We start from the raw sequence: 14,220 nt of genomic DNA, 5'->3' as shown, positions 1-14,220 counted from the left end.
GAGCCAGGACCCCAGGATGGGCACTGTACAATACTGAACAAAAAGACTGTACTCAAACAGGTCTCTTTACATCTTCACGGATCTTCACACTTATTAAACAGTGTGTCCACCAGATGTCCGAAAGACGCAAATGCAGGAAAAAATTCCATTCGGTCCCCTTCAAAATACACACATTCCCCGCCAAAGCAGGGTAACCACTATGTTCTGTTACTGATGAAAATGTGGCTAGCATTGGCATTCTCTTGACATTGACAGAAAACTGTGCAAGCCCCAATTCTTACAGTGGTCAGGTGTTCACCCCCATTGTAATGACAAGGAATGATGGTATGAATTCCTTCCTCCCTTTCAATAGATCCCACCCCTTCTGCTTTGTCAGTGTTTACTCTCCTTTGCTGTCAGAAATTACAAGCGAGACTGTTGTATCTGTAGACTGATCTTAATGACACTAGCTCCAAGAGTTTCAGGTGACGGCTTTCCCCTGCTCTTAGGCCGTGTCCAGACTCAGGGGTTTTTTCGGGAAAAGTAGCCTTTTCCCGAAAAAACTTCCCCTGCGTCCAGATTCAAGCCGCATTCTTTCGAAATTATTTCGAAAGAATGCGGCTTTTCTTTCGATGGCGGTAAACCTCGTTTCACGAGGAAGAACGCCTTCTTTTGAAAGTTCCTCTTTCGAAAGAAGGCGTTCTTCAATGTAAATAGGGCTTCTTCAAAAGAGAGCATCCAGACTCACTGGGTGCTCTCTTTCGAAAAAGCGGATTGCTCTTTCGAAAGATCCGCCTGCAGTCTAGACGCGATCTTTCGAAAGAGGCTCTTTCGAAAGAAGCCTGCAGTCTAGACATAGCCTTAGTGATTGATATGGTAGTACGGGTGACAGAGCCCTTGTCAGGAATGCTTTCACTTTTGCATTCTTATTCCCTGTGTTAATTGGTTGGTTTTATGGGAAACGCTGGAAAGCATGCCAGGAAGAGACCGTTTTTGACTGTTTGTTGCACTTGGTTCCCTGAGGCCTTCATAAGATTTCACAACCCCTGGTTTGTTTGTTTTTTCCTAACTAAAACTCTTTGCATGAAAAGCAGATCTTTATAGCATAGGTGCTTGTGACTTGGCCATCCCATTGCTTTACGCAGATATGAATATGCATAACTGGGAAATGTTTTATGCAAAATAATTCTTGTAAGGTATCGTTGGAAAGCTTGTAATCTACTGAATGTGGATATTCTCTTTGTGTGCATGTACCATTGCTATATCTGAAATGAGGAATATTGACTGCAGATCTATCATTAACACGTTCATGTTGCGGAAAAGCCTATTAAACAGCCCACTGGGAACAGCAATGAAGAAGCCGGACACAAAGCTAAGAGCTCATTAGCAAGAGACGATTAAATGGGGGAGACATGTCGTCTTGCAGACCTGCTAAGAAGACGTGTGGCTATGTCACCAAGATGCTGGAATCCATCTTGATTTTTATACTTTTTCACTAGGGGAAGAGATCCAACAAGGGGGGAGGGAGGGCTCAAACAAAGGTTTCCTGCCCTAGGAAAATTCTATATAAGGGAAGTAAATGGTGATTGTCTTCAGCTGGCTTTACTGACTGCCTCAAGAGGATACTTGAAAACACCTGGGAACAAAAGGACTGGAACAACAGGGTGAGAGGAGAACTGCGGGACTGGGGTCAGAAAGGACACTTGAGGCCTGAGAAAGGACTTCACCTGAAATAAGAAGTAGGGTGAGAAATGATGATTTGTAACAAGTTCTTTTAGTGTATTAGCTTAGCTTGTGCTGTTTTGTTTTTGTTTAGTAACCTACATTGTTCTGTCTGCTGTCTCTTATGACCACTTAAATCCTACCTGTTACCCTTAATAAAATCACTTTGGTGTGCTAATAAATCCAGTGTATATAATTGTAACGGGGGTAGGGGGAGAGGGTACCACTCTGCAGCTCTCTTTCATTGATAAAAAGGGCACACATTTCATGAGCTTACCCTATGTAAGCTTTAGATAGAAAAATCCATTGGATTCTGGGGTTTTGATCCCCTTGGAGCTATGCCCCTGGGTACTGGGGCAAGTCCCTCTGCCTGAGCCTTTCCCGAGCTGAGCTGTTCTCAGTGTCTGTGTTACTCTGCTGTGGGCTGTGACCCCCTCTTGGTGCACTGCTGGAGGGGGCCTGGCTCACACGGCAGGGTGGTGGGGCACCCGAGAGGGCTCAGTGATATTTCAGCACATCCCGTCACAGTCTTAAGGAGATCTCTGGGACTGAACGCATCGCCGCACTTATCAACCCGCCGGATGGCTCCTCACATGAAGTCTCACTCTGGTTGTGACATCATAACCCTCTCCATAGCAACTAGGTAGGGCATCCCAACAGGATTAGGATTTAAAGAATCTTAACAGGATGGGGGGTGGGTAGACCACCAGACTCTGTCATGAAGCCAGCAGGCCGGGACTGTCTCACAGCCTGATGTCTCCCGCCCCTCTCCGAGATCACAGATGCTTTTCCTGGCCTAATCCATCCTATCAGAGCAGAGACCTGAGGTCAAAAAGGGAAAGTCTTGATCTGAGCCCTGATGGGCAGTCCGTTCTTATGGCTTGAGCCTCATGACTTGAATTCCTCCTTTCTGTCCCGTGACACTGTCCCCATCTGGCTCTGAGCCGGGTGCATGTGTGTGTACGCTCGCTTGCAAACGTATCTCCATCCTACGTTTTTATTGTACTGTAAATCAGTAATGACGACCCACCACACACCGGAGCCTTTTGTTTCCCAGGCTGGTTTGTTTCTAGGATTTTTTTCCTGCAGCGAGCTCTCCGCTCATGGGCGGGGCTCCAGCCTGCTTTTGGATCCTGGCAGAAACTGAATGCACCGGTTGGCATGACGCTGCAATAATTCCCCTGCAAGTTCCAGGACCTGATAAGGGAGCAGTGACCCATCCCTGTGCGGGGTCCTAAAGCCTGCCACTCTCTGTCTGCTCCCTCCTGCTAGCTTGAACCAAACAAGCAATTTCCCCAAGCAGTTTCCCTGTGCTCGGTTATTTTCTCTGAAATTGCACGTGGTTTTTCTCTTCACCTATGCCCTGCCATACCTATAGGGCCTGCTAATCCACGTGGTTTACTTCCATTGGAGTGCAAATGCAGCATCCAGCTGCAAAGTGTATTGCATCCAGTTCTGGGCCGGTTTTTGTGCAAAAACTCTGCAGTGTAGACGTAGCCTGTGTTAGGCCGGGGTGGCGGGTATAAGAGACAGGGGTAGGCATTGCTTTCCCAAACCGCCAGCCTGGCCCCGCCCACATTCCGCCCCCAGAACACCTACTGTAGGTGTATGGGGGCGGAGTATTCCTGTGCTCCAGAGCTGGGGAGGCTGGGGCCATGTGTCCCCATGGTGTTGGGGGGGCTGGGCTGCACACCACTCCATGTCCCCATGGTGCGGGGGAGCAGGGCCTGGGCAGAAGGATTGGAGGGGCTTCCCTCCCTCCGCTCTACCATTACCCACTGCCCATGCTATCAGTATGAGGGACCCTTTCTAATCCTTTAATCATTCCCATGGTCTCTCTGAACCCTCCAATTTATCTCCAATTGTGGGGACCTGCATTTGCCTACGTTTGTCGTTGCCGTGGTTACCAGCGGTCACAGGTGACCACCAGGCTAGCCAAGATGCTAATCCAAAGTCAAAAGGACTCTTTCCGATGGCTCCAACGGGTTTAGTATCAGGGCTCACAGTAGTGATTGGTCTCAGAGGGGCAGCCGTGTTAGTCAGTAACTGTAAAAACAATGAGTAGTCCTGTGGCACCTTAGGCTATGTCTAGACTGCAGGCTTCTTTCGAAAGAGGCTCTTTCGAAAGCATCTTTCGAAAGAGCCTCTTTCAAAAGATCGCGTCTAGACAGCAGGCGGATCTTTCGATAGAGGAAATCCGCTTTTTCGAAAGAGAGCACCCAGCGAGTCTGGATGCTCTCTTTCGAAGACGGCCTCTTTACATTGAAGAACGCCTTCCTTCGAAAGAGGAACTTTCGAAGGAAGGCGTTCTTCCTCGTGAAACGAGGTTTACCGCCATCAAAAGAAAAGCCGCGTTCTTTCGAAATAATTTCGAAAGAACGCGGCTTGAGTCTGGACGTAGGGGAAGTTCTTTCGAAAAAAGGCTACTTTTTTCGAAAGAACCCCTGAGTCTGGACACGGCCTTAGAGACTGGCCAATAGAACATGAGCCTTCATGGGTAAAACCCACTTCATCAGATGAGCTGGAGTGAAAATAACAGAACCCAAGGTATATATAACAGCCACAGCGGCAAGGAGTCCTGTGGCACCTTATAGACTAACTGAAGTGTAGGAGCATAAGCTTTCGTGGGCAAAGACCCACTTCGTCAGGGTCTTTGCCCATGAAAGCTTATGCCCCTACACTTCAGTTAGTCTATAAGGGTATGTCTACACTACCACCCTAGTTCAAACTAGGGTGGTTAATGTAGGCATTCAAACTTGCAAATGAAGCCCGGGATTTGAATTTCCCGGGCTTCATTTGCATGTTGCCGGGCGCCGCCATTTTTAAATGTCCGCTAGTTCGGACTCCGTGCCCGTGGCTACAAGCGGCACGAGCTAGGTAGTTCGGAATAGGCTTCCTATTCCGAACTACCTGTACTCGTGGAACGAGGTTCGTGCACGGGCACAGAGTCCGAACTAGCGGACATTTAAAAATGGCGGCGCCTGGCAACATGCAAATGAAGCCCGGGAAATTCAAATCCCGGGCTTCATTTGCAAGTTCGAATGCCTACATTAACCATCCTAGTTCGAACTAGGTTGGTAGTGTAGACATACCCTAAGGTACCACAGGACTCCTCGCCGCTTTTGCAGATTCAGACTAACACGGCTACCTCTCTGATACATAACAGCCACAGTCGTTTGTTTTCATCACAGGGTTAAAAGAGGAGGCAATAAGGTTTTGTGCGTTTTGACAGGTAATTTTTGAGAGGAGTCATTCAAAATTGAAATTGAAATGTTTTGTTTCTCGCGCTATTTGACCATCTTCCACGAGCACCAAATTCAGACTGCGGATTGTGCCTGACTCTCCCCTATGCGTGTAAGCAGAAGGGAGGTAAAAGCAATTCAATAACTAGAAGTGTAGGCAGCTGCTTTGCTGAGGCATATTTAATTGTTTCAAAACTATGTCAGGAAAAGTAGCTCCTGAAAGGGTAAATTGTTTTTTCTTTCTCTTATTTGATGGATGTGCAGGAAGAAGCATATATTTATGTTGGAGAGAACACACAGGATGCAGAAGGGTTTATAGAACAAAGAGGAAATTAAAAGTGAATCTCTTCTAGGAAGGGCACATAATCTGTGTTACATTGGGAGCAAAACACTTTTAATTTAAAGTGAGCATTTAAATAGAAAACAAGTAGGGTTGGGTAAAACCATAACCCCTTAGATTGCAGCTATTACACCTATGAGCTTAACCTAAACAATCCCAGGATCCTTAGGGTGGCTGGTGCAAGTAGTAATACTACTCCAGGTTCTTAGGAGTTGAATTTGCAAAAGCACCCAAAGGGTACGTCTACACTGCAGGGCAAAAGTCACATTAAGACACACAACTTCAGCTGCATCAATTGCATAGCTGAAATCAAAATAGCTGAACTCAGCTTTTGGTGCTGTCTACGCAGCAGGAAGTCGAAGGAAGAGCACTCTTCCTTCAACTTCCCTTACTCCTCATGAAAGAGGGTTACAGGAGTCGGACTAAGAAGTCCACCATTTCGAAATAACGGCTTGCTGTGTAGATGCACACTTTTTTATTTCAAAATAACATCCATTATTTTGAAATAACGCTGCTGTGTAGATGTGCCCAAAGCGATAAGAACATAAATCCTTTTTTTCAGTCTGAAAATCAGGCCTTAAATATTTTGCTTAGCCAGTATAATATGGTGGATATATATGTCTGAGGAGTATGGCTGTAGATAAAGCACAAACTTCTTAATGCACTCAGTGCCCTAAAAACATGCAAGATTGATACATCATGATTCATGTGATCTTATTCCGTCTAATATTTTTTAAAACATATTTCTTGCACCAAATGGAAGGAAAATTACATGCTATTTTTGTCTGGATGCTTTTACTGTGTTACGCACAATCTTGCCAAGTCTAATCTTTCTCTCTCGCCCACACCATGGGGTTTTTATATTGTTCTCCCAAAAGACTCTAAGCCATAGAACCCCACACAGATTTTGATCAGAAGTTCAGTGGCCACATTGAAACAGATTTTTCTTCCACTAATTATATGCAGCTCTGTGAGACACACATTCAACCATTGACTTTCCCCAGAAAGCCGCTTGAAAAACAGCTTTTCAAGGGCTCAAGGGTTGATAAATTGTGACAAACTGTGTACCCATTTCTAAGGTGATCATCATTGTATCTGGATGTCCCACAACATTGAGAGATACTTCATCATCCCCTCTAACGGGAAAAAAAGCCCACCCACGCCCGCTCTCACACCAATAGCTGCTCTCTTGAAATGTTCAGATTCCAGTGTTTTGCTTTGAGCTTCGCTAGAGGAATTTATGACATGGTTAATTGGGAAACACCTGTGTAAATATGTCCAGGGTCCTGCTCTGAACATGGAAAGATTTAAACGCAATCTGATCTCTACTGCTAGCAAGTTCGACCTCTGAAGGACCTCTGCAATAAATGCATTGACCTCTACATCTATACATTAAAACCTGAGCTCTGGAAGCCAACGCATTCCCTATGAGCATAGACAATATACTAGGCTGCTAAGAGATAGGTCATCTCAGAGCCAACTGTGCCAGTGCATATTTAGGACTTTGCAGCTAAAGATCAAGACCTTGAACTGGATCTATTACTGAGCTGGCAGCCAGTGCAGAATGTGCTGGAGCGATGTGGTCGTGTTGGTTTGTAACGGTTAAGGAGTAGGCTATAGCTTGCAGGTGGCCCTTGGAGTCAATCCAAGGTACAGCAAATTAAAGTAATCTAGCCTGGAGTAATACGGCCTGGTGGATTGCCAGGATTAGACCTGTCTCTGGAAAGATGGGTGCAGATGGCTATCTAGAAGGAGAGGAAACGATATATTTCTAGCCACAAGTTGCTGTCTGGGCACCCATGTGCAGTGAAGAATTGAATATTTTGTACAGATATGCTAATTGTGTTGAAATCCAAAACATTGCAACCCCCCCACAGTGACATCAGTAAGAACGCAAAGGAGATTGGCCTGAGCATCCACACTGGAAAAACGAAGTGGAGGAAAAACTTGTATTGTTCAGAGTACATCATGCAGCTGGATGTATAGTCCGTCAAGCAGGTGGAGCAATATGTATAACTTGGACAAGCAATGCAGATGGGCCTGGAGTTAAGCAGGAGGAGGAGGTCGGGTTGGATTGTCTCTGGGGGTCAGCGCGGTGTTTTTGTTGATCCCGAACTTTCCACCACCGTGAAAGCCCATCTCTTTAACTCCAGGGTCCTTCTGGTAATGCTGTACAGCTGAGAAACCTGGAGCACGATGCTTACAGAAGAATTAAAGCTTCAAACCACCCAAAGAGCAAGGGAAAGACACATAGTGGGTGTAAGTAGGTTACAGCATGTTACTGGCGACCATTTGTGTGCAAGAAGAGGTGTCAACGATATCACCCAAGTTATGTACGACTGGAAAAGGAGCTGGGCTGGCCATGTAGCGAGTCTGAGACAACAGACGGAAGCATGTATACTCCACTGGTATCCACAAGACGTGAAAAGAACAAGAGGAAGGCCTCCAGCGTGTTGGGTGGATCCTTTCTGGAGGATTCATGGAAGGACATGGATGAGAACCGCACAAAACAGGACGGTGAGGAAAAGTTGCGAACTGCATCGGTGACAAGACTATCCACAGCGATGAAATCACAGATCTTCCAAGTATTCCCAGTATAGTAAGTATGCTCTAGCTCAAAAGGAATTATTCTGGGGAAGTTCTCTGGCCTAGGACATATAGGAGGTCACACTAGGCAATTGTAGTGGCACTTCTGGCCTTAAAGGCTATGAATAGTATCCTGAAATTGTGCTCTTTTTTGGACCCACAGAGAGCAGAAATACTCAATAATGGGTAAGATCACATGGCGGTCAGTTCCACCTGCCAATCAATTCTACCTCAATCTTTCCTAAATTGGGCGCCCACAAAGTACTTTTTATTCATGTGTCTAATTAATTCACATATTGTCAGTAGGGAGATATATTGTCCACCTTCATTAAGAAGATACATAGTTGAGTGTGAAACATCCATTGACAGTGCAGCCACACACAACATCCCCGAGTCCTACCAAGCTCACACAACGTTGTATTAAGGAAGTGACAAGAAGGAGCTGCGTGTAGGGGAAGGCCCTTGGACGGCCAAGTATTTGCTCCTCTGAACATTATAGGATCTATGGAAAGGGAATGAGTCCCCTAGGTGAGTCAGAAGCTCTTGTGATTAATTTGTGCCAAAGTTACCAACAAAGCTGACAATATCAGCAGCACTGCTATGGGCGCCCACGTGGCCCCACAATATAACAACATTTTTATGGCTGACCTCGACCAACGTTTCCTCAGCTCTCGTCCCCTAGCATCCTTCCTCTACTTACGCTACATTGATGACATATTGGAATAAATATTGGAAAATATTGGAATAAATTGCCAAGGGAGATGGTGGAATCTCCCTCTCTGGAGATATTTAAGAACAGGTTAGATAGACATCTGTCAGGGATGGTGTAGACGGAGCTTGGTCCTGCCTTGAGGGCGGGGGGCTGGACTCGATGACCTCTCGAGGTCCCTTCCAGTCCTATGATTCTATGATTCTATGACATCATCATATGGACCCATTGGAAGGGGACCCTTGAAGAAGTCAATGGGGGTTTCAACAATTTCCACCCCACCATCAACCTCAGCCTGGACCAGTCCACATAGGAGATCCACTTTCTAGGCTCCGCAGTACAAGTAAATGATGGTCAAATAAATACCACCCTATACTGGAAACCTACTGACCACTATTTCTACCTACAAGCCTCTAGCTTCCATGCAGGTCATACCACACGATTGACTGTCTATAGCCAAACCCAATAATACAACCGGATTTGCTCCAATCCCACAGACAAAGACAAACACCTACAAGATCTTTATCAGGCATTCTTAAAACTTAAATACCCACCAGGGGAAATGAGGAAACAGATTGATAGAGCCAGATAAGTACCCAGTCAATTATTCCAAGACAGGCCCAACAAGAAAAATAACAGACCACCACTAGTCATCACCTACAGCCCCCATCTTAAACCCCTCCAACACATCATTGACAATCTACAACCTATCCTGGAAAACAATCCCTCACTCTCACAGGCCTCGGGAGACAAGCCAATCCTCGTGTAAACGTGCCCAGACGGGTACGCTGCGGTTGTCCGGTCCCGCGCCCGTGCTCCCCTTCACCACCCCCGACGTCCTCTTGTGTCCAAGTCTGAGCGAGTCTGGGGCTCGCTGGCCCTCGCTTGCCTCGGCTTTGCCTGCCCCGCCTGGGGCTCGCCCCGGCTGCGACTCGGAGAGAGGGGGGTCCGGGCCCGCCCCCTCTCATAGACCCCAGCCCAGGGCCTTAAGGACGCGGACTCGTCAACAGTCTGGTCCAGCTGACGGGGCGTTCCGCCGTAACTCGCCAGCCCACGGGCTCCCTTTGCCCGCCCTGGGCTACTTCCTCTCTCCACGGCCATGGCCCCTCCAGCCCCCTCTGCTCACCTCCTTGTCTTGGGTCCCATCCGCCGTGGGTCCCGTCTGGGGAGTCTCTGCCTCCTTCTCTCTCCTCCATTTCCGGCACACAGGCCTGGGTTTAAATCCCCTGGCCAGCTTCCGGCTCTCGGGGCCCCGCCCCCTCCGTGCGGCCGCGCTTCCAGGTTGGCGGCGTAGGCCGTAGCCCGACGTTGCCCTGTCTCTGCCACGCTCTGGCTCTGGCTCTCTGGGCGTGTGTGGGGCCGTGCCGGTGAGGCAGCAAGCGAGCAGCTGCCTCACCACTGGTATTCTGCCCCCGGTGCCTCCAGACAAGCGGCAATCAGTGGGGTTAGAGTGCGGGGCGCTTCTGCCCCGTCACACCTCGCCTATAGACAATCCCCCAACCTGAAGCAAATCCTTTCCTGCAGCCACACATCACATCTCAGATACACTCACCCAGGAATCTACCCCTGCAACAAATCCCATTGCCAACTCTATCCACACATCTATGCAAGCGTCACCATCACAGGATCCAACAACATAAGCCACAACATCAGAGGTTCATACAACTACCCATCCTCTAATGTGATCTATGTCATCGAATGCCAGCAATGCCCCACTACCATGTATATTGGCCAAACCAGACAGTCTCTACGACAAAGGATAAATGGACACAAATCAGATATCAGAAAGGGTAACACACATAAACCTGTTGGGGAACATTTTAACTTGCCTGGGCACTCAGTCATGGATTTAAAAGTAGCCATTCTTCTTCAAAGGAATTTCAACTAAGCAATTACAGAGAGGGAGTGCAAAATTGACATTCATCCATAAGTTTGACACTGTTACCCTGGGCTTGAATAAAGACATTAACTGTTTGGCGCATTACAAAGCCAATTTCTCCTGCCTTTAACATCTGTATTTTCATATTAAAAGCTAGGAATGGGACACATCTAGCACACTTAATTAGCCACATTAACACAGGTGCTACAATTGACAGATACTTCTTCTGCTGTTCTATCTATCTAGCTATCTAGGTTTCTGTTATTTCCACTCCAACTCATCTGATGAAGTACATAAGAACATAAGAACGGCCGTACTGGGTCAGACCAAAGGTCCATCTAGCTCAGTAGCCTGTCTGCTGACAGTGGCCAGCACCAGGTGGCCCAGAGGGGGTGGACCGAAGACAATGATCAAGTGATTTGTCTTCTGCCATCCTTCTCCAGCCTCTGACAAACAGAGGCCAGGGACACCATTTCTATCCCTTGGCTAATAGCCTTTTATGGACCTAACCTCCATGAAATTATCTAGCTTCTCTTTAAACTCTGTTATAGTCCTAGCCTTCACAGCCTCCTTTGGCAAGGAGTTCCACAGGTTGACTATGCGCTGTGTGAAGAAGAACTTTCGCTTATTAGTTTTAAACTTGCTACCCATTAATTTCATTTGGTGTCCTCTAGTCTTTATATTAGAAGTGGATTTTACCCATGAAAGCTCATGAGTCTATATATAGTTGTGTTAGTCTCTAGGTGCCACAGGACTACTCATTGCTATCAGCATGGACATTTGATCTTCAGTCACTGCTGTTAGTCCGATGACTGCACAAGAAGCGAGGACTGTCAGCTGACTGGAAGAGGCCTAGAACGGGGGTGGGGAACCTTTTTTGGGTAGGGGGCCGTTGACTCACAGAAAAGTCAGATGGAGGCTGCACATAAGTGAAAAGCATAAGAACGGCCGTACTGGGTCAGAACAAAGGTCCTTCTAGCCCAGTAGCCTGTATGTCGACAGTGGCCAGCACCAGGTACCCCAGAGGGGGTGGACTGAAGACACGATCAAGCAATTTGTCTTCTGCCATCTCTCTCCAGCCTCTGACAAACAGAGGCCAAGGACACCATTTTATCCCCTAGTTAATAGCCTTTTATGGACCTAACCTCCATGAAATTATCTAGCTTCTCCTTAAACTCTATTATAGTCCTAGCCTTCACAGCCTCCTCTGGCAAGGAGTTCCCCAGGTTGACTACATGCTGTGTGAAGAAGAACTTTCTTTTATTAGTTTTAAACCTGCTACCCATTAATTTCATTTGGTGTCCTCTAGTTCTTCTATTTAGGGAACTAATAATTAACTTTTCTTTATCTGCCCTCTCCACACCACTCATGATTTTATAGAGCTCTATCATATCCCCCCTCAGTCTCCTCTTTTCAAAACTGAAAAGTCCCAGTCGTTTTAACCTCTCCTCATATGGGACCCGTTCCAAACCCCTAATCATTTTAGTTGCCGTTTTCTGAACCCTTTCCAAGGCCAAAATATCTTTTTTGAGGTGAGGAGACCACATCTGTACACAGTATTCAAGCAAAAGAAACAACCAAACCCTCACTCACATGGCCCTCAAACGAAAAAGTAGAAAGATACTCCCTGCTTTCCCCTCCCACGCCAGGGCCTAAGGGGGCCTAGCCTAGTAGAGTTTGTGTATCCCAGCCCCACAGTGGGGCAGCAGGGGGCCTGGAGCGTCAGTGCTGGCTCCACAATGCTGGGGGGGAGGGCCCTGAGGTTCCCCGCCACGTCTAAAAGGTTGACTCTGGATCTGGAGTTGATATGCCACCTCCTTCACAGTTGTCTTTTCCAAGAACGAGAGATTGGACACGAGGCGTAATTTAGCACGATCATTACCACTGAGAGGTGTGTCCCTGAGCACAGACTGTTGCCTTTAAAGGCTGCCTTCTCTGAGGCCTTGTCGTCACAAGGAAAAATTGTAACGAGCCTAATTTAGACAGGTCTTAACGATGCTGGAAGCAGAACCACAGCTTTCCTAGGAGTGGAAGCCACAACCGTCTTCCTTGTACCCCCCAAAGGTCCCTGTAAGCTGCATGGCTGCCTCGCAAGCTCCCAAAAGGGGTTCCGGCCTCAGGGCTGCCATACAGAGCACCAGGTCTGCCTGCTGGCCCCAGCATGAAGATACTATGCAGGTATACTATGCTGGTGGGCCCTTTCTCCTGGCCACAGTAGCTTCCTGTTTACAATAACCATCAAAAATGAGCTGTGTGACGGAGCTTGTCTCACACAGAAAATAACTGCATCCATGCTTCAAGAGCTGGCAAAAATGCTTTACAGTGAGACTTGAGGAGCTCAACTGGTTTACCAAAGAGATGGAGGTGTTCAGACTACAGTGACTCAATGAGGGGAAGAAAATATGGGGCATTTAAAGGGCTCTCTAATCTAACCAGGAGGGTGACTAGCCACTGCCAAGCAAAATGGTAGAGTCTCCATTCTCTGATGTTTCAAGTCAAGGCCGGATGCTTTTCGGACAAGGTACTGGATGAAGTGATCTCTTTTACGGACCAACTGCTCTTGTGAAAGAGATCCATTTCTGACCTACACAAAGCTCTTCTTCAGGTCTGGGAAAGGTGCTCTGTGTATGACAGCCATACAACAGATTGTTTAGCATAAAGAATTAACATGCTTCCAAGAACAAACAAAAAGTCCTCCTGTGGCACCTTACAGACTAACAGATATATTGGAGCATAAGCTTTCGTGGGCAAAGACCCGCTTCATCAGATGCATCTAGGCCACATGGCAGCAGCCACATGAGTGGTGTTGCACACCACGCTACATATGTGGCCATGCAGCAATGGCTCAGAATGGTGTACAGACCCCATCACACTAGTATCAACAAGCTGAAGCATCTGATGAAGTGGGTCTTTGCCCATGAAAGCTGATGCTCCAATAAATCTGTTAGTCTATAAGGTGCCACAGGACTTCTTGTTGTTCTTGCAGATTCAGACTAACACGGCTACTCCTCTGATCTTTGTCAACATGCTTTCAGAGACCAGTTGAGGTGAAGTGGGCAGTTAACAGAAAAACGAGTTAGTGAGGATACGTCAACACTGCACAGCTATTTCGGGATACCGGAGGTATGTTATTTCTGAATACTTTTCAAAATAATGGGTGCGCTATTTCGCCATCCCGATAAACCTCATTGCACAAGGGATAAGGGATGGCTCAAAATAGAGCGTTATTTTGAAATTTGGCACTTTGTAGACGTGCCAAATTTCAAAATAAGCTATTTCGAAACAGTTTTGAAATAAGAAACGCAGTTTGCATAGCGCAAATTGCCTATCTTATTTTGAGTTTAGGGTGCTGTGTTAAAGCTGTGTACAAGTAAAGCTGTGAGCTTACCATTTGTGGTGAATGTGTTCCTGCATCCACCTTGAATGGTGAAATTCACAAATACTGGGAGCCGCGGATCCTGGGCCCCGTGGTGAGTTCCCTCTGTCTCCTGAACTCACCGAGGCTCCCAGCAGACGTGGAGGGGTCTCACTGCAGCTGCCGGGAGCCGCGGGCAACTCATTGCAACTTCTGGGAGTGTGGCTCTTGGCAGCTGTGAAAAAATCATTATGGGGCCCGGAGCCGCGGTGCGTTCCTTGCAGCTCCGATCCCCCGCTGTCTCCTCCCCCAGGCCAGGCCAGGCCAGGCCAGGCGACCTGCGAATACGCAGAACCACAAATGGCGATTCCGCAGATCGCAAGAGTGTCTTGTAATAAGCCATAAAAC

Source organism: Pelodiscus sinensis, chromosome 5, assembly GCF_052426305.1.
Source record: "Pelodiscus sinensis isolate ZL-2025 chromosome 5, ASM5242630v1, whole genome shotgun sequence".
In the NCBI taxonomy this organism is placed as follows: Eukaryota; Metazoa; Chordata; order Testudines; family Trionychidae; genus Pelodiscus; species Pelodiscus sinensis.
Note: the sequence above shows the minus strand (reverse complement) of the source record.